The sequence below is a fragment of the Fukomys damarensis genome, unplaced genomic scaffold (genome assembly GCF_012274545.1).
Source record: "Fukomys damarensis isolate Sample0158 unplaced genomic scaffold, DMR_v1.0_HiC HiC_scaffold_33, whole genome shotgun sequence".
Lineage (NCBI taxonomy): Eukaryota > Metazoa > Chordata > Mammalia > Rodentia > Bathyergidae > Fukomys > Fukomys damarensis.
Genome location: NW_022900945.1, coordinates 41,037,787 through 41,043,786, shown reverse-complemented (window position 1 = coordinate 41,043,786; position 6,000 = coordinate 41,037,787).

Below are 6,000 nucleotides of genomic sequence, written 5' to 3'. Positions count from 1 at the left end.
TTTTAAAAAAAAAAAAAAAAAAAACAAGTCCAAACTCCAGGCAAAGTCTTCCAGGACCTGGTTCCAGTGTCCCTTCCAAGCTGACTTCCTACCAGTTCATCCTAAAAGCCTAGCCCCAATTAAAACCACTGTTCCTTGTCCTTGGGTACATATTGGCCATGTGGCCTGACCTCCAATCTCTCACAGGCTGTCCTCCTGCCAGCAATGCCCTTGCCTGTTTCTCTCTGTTTCAACGCCCCGTTCAGATTTCACCTCATCCATTGCCCCATCTGGATCCTAATCCTACTTAATTTAGAGCTCAATCCTTGCACCTCTGGCTTGGGCCCACTCCAGTCTCAGCTAGAATAAAGGGTGGCATCCCATTGGAATGTGCACAACTCAGGGTTTCAAAAGAGGGCTCTGCACATGGGGTGGGAAAGGAGAACGCAGCCCAACCTTTCATGTTCCTATCCTTCCCTTCATCCTCCCTGGGGAAGCTGGCAGGTCCCCCAGGGAGGGAGGGAGGATGATCTCAGGTTAGCTCTCTGATCACCTCCAGGCCCCTTGCCCTCCCAACACTAGTGTCCAAGAGTCAACAGGCTGCAGGTAGAAACAAATGGGGAAGATCTGCCCCTGTATGCAGCCAGACACAGGAGATATCTGTCCAACAGACACTGCTCACACACTCAGAGCAGCGTTCTGGGCCACTCCCTCCTCTCCCAGATACTGTTCTAACTTCTCCTAACTTCTAGCTCATTTCTTCCTTCCTTCCTCTTTCTTTCTTTCTCTCTCTCTCTTTCCTTTCTTCTTTCCTTCCTTCCTTCTTTCCCTCACTCAGTGATCACCACCATTAGCTGTCAGACACCAGCACTGTTTAGCAGGAGATACAACTAAGATATCTAGCCGTGTCTGAACATCACACAGAGAAAACAAGAGGCACGCTATCTCATGCTACGAACCCTGGCCCAGCTGAGGGATGTTGTAGGGTCAGGGTGGTCTAGGAAGCCTTCTCAAAATAGGAGATGTTCAAAGTGAGATGGAAGGGAGAAATAGGTATTATCCGGGCAAACAAGGGTGAGAGACGGAAGGAACAGTGACGTGTGGGGTGAGGCAGCTGCACTCGCCTGCAGGCAGCTCAGGTAGTCTCTGAGGCTGGGTGTGGAGTGGGAAGGCTGTGAACTAGCATGGGGGCAGGGACAAATTGAAGGGGTTTTAAAGCAATAAAAAAAAACGGAATGGTTTATAAGCAGGACAGTGGCATGCATAGATCTGAATTTTAGAAGGTTCTGTTGGGCAGAAGTGGAAGGACCCGAAGGGAGACTCCTCCAGAAGGGAAGATAGCACAGGAGGCTGAGGAGACTGTGGGTGGAGATGTCTATATTGAGTCAGGGACAATAGGGAAGTAAAACAGTGAGCCGATTCTGGAAACTTAATGAAGAAAAATACAGAACTTGGTGACTGGATGTGGGGAGTGGGAGCCAGGAGTAGGGACTGTGGAGAAGGCAGCTTCAGTTTAGAGCATGGTGAGCTTGAAATGTCTGGAAGGCACTGGCTAAAGGTGACCAAGAGTTGGTCCTATATCGATGCCAGAGGTGCAGAGAGACGGGCTAGACCCATTAACGGAGGTGAAGCATTCACCCAGAGACAGAGAGTCGGGTAGGGGAGAGAGGTCAAGAAAGAAGGGCCTGTGCTTTTTAGTAGTTTGTGGCTAATTTACTCACTGAGGGGACAGGGGGCAAGAACAAACACAAGGCAACGAGGTTAGCGGGAAGGCATTCATATCCCATCTCTCCTAGATCCAGGATATATGGTTCTACATCTCCAAGGCTTAATTTCCTGTTCATGAAATAGACTTAACATACCTATTTTGTAGTATTCTTGAAAAGTGAAGAAATAATAACCATCAGTTACCTCTCAGCTCCTGGCAGAGGTACTCAATAAATAAGAGCTACTACCATGAATGACAAACACAGAACTTACAAAAATGCCAGTCTTCCAAGTCTACTAGTGTTTCCCCACCAGAAGGTCCTTTTGGGCCTCTACCCACCCATGTAATTACTACCCTGATAGGCAGACCCAGACTGCTCCCGCTTGTTTCCCTAAGGAGCACAGTCTGGGAGACCCCAGCTCACTGGCCCTCTGTCCCTCCCAGGGTGGTCCAGTCCTCCTGACCCCTACCTCACCCTACAACCTTCCCTCAGTTGAAGCTTGCTGGTAGGAGTGAAGGCATGGCGGGCAGTGGTCTGGTGCAGTTCTCCCATGATTCAGGCTTCCGCCATTCCATGTGCATCCCAGGGCAATGAAGGGGATCAACAAAGGGTTATGGTGTCAGGAACTCTATTAATTCTGAACTGCCCAACTCCCCTCTGTGGGAGACGCTGTCCTATCTGGGATTCACACAGGCCGACTTCAAGGAGGCCATCCTGTGTGCTTTAGCCTCAGTTTCCTTGACTGTAAAATACCAGGCGGGTTCAGATCACCTTCGAGGTTCCTCCCACCCTGTAAACAGCCTGCCAGTCTACCTTGTTCTGGGTTTTTCTTACTGTAGTTCAGCTACTGTACAGCAGAGGGACCCCACACCTCTCTGCAGACCACTAGTGGCCCATGCCTGGGTCTGGGCAAAGTCAGGAAACCTTCAGAAGCCACCGCTGTGCCTGGTGTGTGGAGTGCTTAGTACAGAGCCGAGGCACACATTCAATGACTAGTAGTTGTGGTATCTGCATTTCACAGATGAGGAAACAAGCTCCAAGCATTTGCTTGAACCTGGGGCTCTGGTTCTGATGATGCTGTGGGAGGCCACAGAAGAGCATGATGTGGCCTAAATAACTGAAGGACTTGCCTTCAAAGAGCAGGTAGACACTCCAGGGATTCAGGCCTGAGCCCGGCCTGGGGAGCAGTGTGGCAATGGGTAGGGCTGGCAGGTTGCAACAGGGCCTTGCCTCAGTTGTCAGTGGGCGTGGTGTGAGGTTGGAGGGGCAGTTCAGAGATCTGTCTCCCTAATGTCCCCTGCAGCCCAGAAAGCCACAGTCAGAGGTCACTGAAGGGCCAGGCACAGTGTATGTCTGCCTTGAGTTACAGAGGCCACAGTCTTCTGAGGGCACAGCTCCACCCAGGGCCTCACAGCTGCCTACACTCTCCTCGGGACACCGTCGCCTTGGGACTGGAACAGCCCTGCATCTTCTCTGCAGGCCTCTTCCAGTCACAGCCCAGGGGCAGCCCCCGCTAGCTGCTCCACAGCTGCCCACTCCCACCAAGGGCGTGTTCTGGATGAACACACTATACTGGACACAAAAGCTACTGCAGGTGACAGGTGGGGAGTCTGGGGCTCCTGGCCCCAGGTACTGCAGACAGCCAGGGACAGAACAATCCTCTCTGGAGTGACACTGCCTGTCCACAGCATAGTCACCCTCACAGGGCACACCGGGCAACTGACACCTGGCTGCAAGAAGCAGCCAGAGGCACAGACCTGTGCTTCTCAGGCTCCGGCCTGGCCCTGGCCACTTCTGGGAGCACACTCGAGACAGGACAGTGGTGGAGCATTTGCTCCCATCACAACCACTGGAGAGATGGTAAAAATTGGATTCTGAGACTGCTGCCTGGACTGCCTCAGCCAGACTCTCCGTGAGTGGAGTCTAGGCCTTTGCCATTCACCCAGCGATTCTGGCGGCACCAGGTAGCTGAGAGAGCACTCTAGAGAGATCATGATGGCAGTCTGCTGAGTGCTGTACTGTGCTGGAGTGGCTGAAGGGGCAGGGGAAAAGCCTGTCAGAGGAGGAGATGTTGTTCTGGGGCCTCCACAGAGAGGGCTGGCAGCATAGGAAGGACACACAAGGAGACTGACTTTGGAGACCTATTTATTGATGCCCCTCCCCAGGTGTGTGATCTATGTACCTACGTTGTGTGTAAAATTCTCAGTTACCGTCAGCCATTGTTATCCTACCCAGTACTGAGAATTGAACCCAGGGAGCACTGAGCTACATACCTGGACTTTTGTGTTATTTATTTTGAGACCAGGTCTCACTGAGTTGCCCAGGAAGACCTCAAACTTGTGATCCCCCTGCCTTGGCCTCCTTTGTAGCTGAAATACAGGCACGTGCAAGGGAAACTTGCAGCATCAGCCATTTTAACAAATGAAGAACCTCAAGCACAAGGAACTTCAGATCCCAGGCCCACAGCTACAGGCCAGAGTAGAACTCAAACTGAGCATTTCTGACACGAAATGCTTCGTCCATGCTGTGTAGGGCCAGTCTCCTTCCTGGGAGGTAATGGGCTCTGGGTCCCTAAGCAGACTCCAGCAGCAGTTTGGAAAAGCTCCACCCTGTGTGGAGGTGGGAATCCATGTGGAGGTGTGGGGCCAAGAGACAGAAAAGGTGCCAGATTCCTCTGTGCTGGTTTGCACACCTACACACACACACACACACACACACACACACACACACACACACACACACAGGCCTCCCGAAACTCAGGGAAGCCAGCCCTACTCAAGGCTGACCAAGGCCAGGCCTGGCTCAGCAGTAGGGAGGCTGATTCCTCAGAGGCCCCAGCAGGGCCTCTGGGACCGTGACAGGGAGGGTGCACACATAGAGCCCTTCCCGTTCCTAGGCCACCCATCTCACCCTTCAACAACCAACCCTGGGCAGGACAGAGTCCCAAGAGCGCAGGAAGAGCACCTTCCTGGGACAGTTCTTGTCTTATTTGTCACTTTATGTTTAAGTGCCTGTTTATTTCTTGTGAGTAGAGTGGGAGTGACTATGCAGATTACAAAAGTAGCACATTCGTTGGGGAAAAGCAAGAAACTACAACAAAAGTATAAACAAAGTAAAACCTCAGAGAAGCCCTCTCCAAATGCTCGTCATAAAATAAGATATTTTTCAACATCTCCTCCGTAAGCCTAGCTGCTTAGGCCCAAGTCACACTCCCACCATTGACTGACTGTGTGACCTGAGACATGTATTTAATTTCTCGGTGCCTCTTTGTGTCTCAGTGATGAGATGAAAATCTTAGTGCCCATTTCAAAGGGGTGTTGTGAACATTTGCTATTAAGCACTTACATGGGTGCCTATCACAGAACGAGGGCTGGATAAACATTTAGATCCATATAGCTCCAATTCTTCTTCATTTAGATTTTCATCATTATAGCACTTTTTTACAAACCTGAGTATTGCCATTTTTTAACAAGCTCTTCTCACTTCATACTACATCATGAACATTTGCTACATTTAGATTTATATAATGGCAATGTTTCCTCTGTTTAGCTTTTTATAGGTTTCACTTATCTATTTTTCTATGACTCAGTTTATTTGTTTATGTGTGTGTGTGTGTGTGTGTGTGTGTGCCCCCGCACACACGCGTGTATGTATGTGTGCATTTGTTTCACAAAGCTGGGAATTTATGTTTTATAACCTGTTTTTTTCTATGTAATGTTACTCAGTGAACTTTGCCCCCCGTTGTTGAATACCTTTTACCACATGGATTTGAATGACTGCATTACGCCAAGCTCAGCTAATGGCTTGAGCAGGAACAAGAGCAGAATCATACGAGTCAGGGAATAACATTGGTCAAGGCCCCATCCCCTCTGAACCCACAGCAGTGGGCCAGGCCCAGGGAGAGGGCACAGCTGGCCACCTGACTACCACCAGCTCTTAGATGGGCAGCCGGGACACATGGTGTCCATGTGGTGATGGGCACAAGTCTCAGTTTCCCTATCTCTCCCCACCTGTCCTATGAGTGTCAGTGGGCCCAGGTCAGGGCCTACCTTTGAGATCACTAAGTATATTTCCTTCCTGGAGGTAGCCCCTTTCCAGCCACGTCTGTGGTTCTCCATCTGGGCTTTCCTGAGAGCCTTCCCTGAATCACAGGCCAAGGTCCAGGCCACTAGCAAAGGACATTTCAGACATCCCCAAGGGCCTTTCTTCTAGGGCTGTAAGGGCAAGGGAGCAGAGAAATCCAGTCCCAAGAGCCATCTACCTGGATAAGGGATGGGATACAGAGCAGAGGGAAGGCATGTGTAGGATTCAA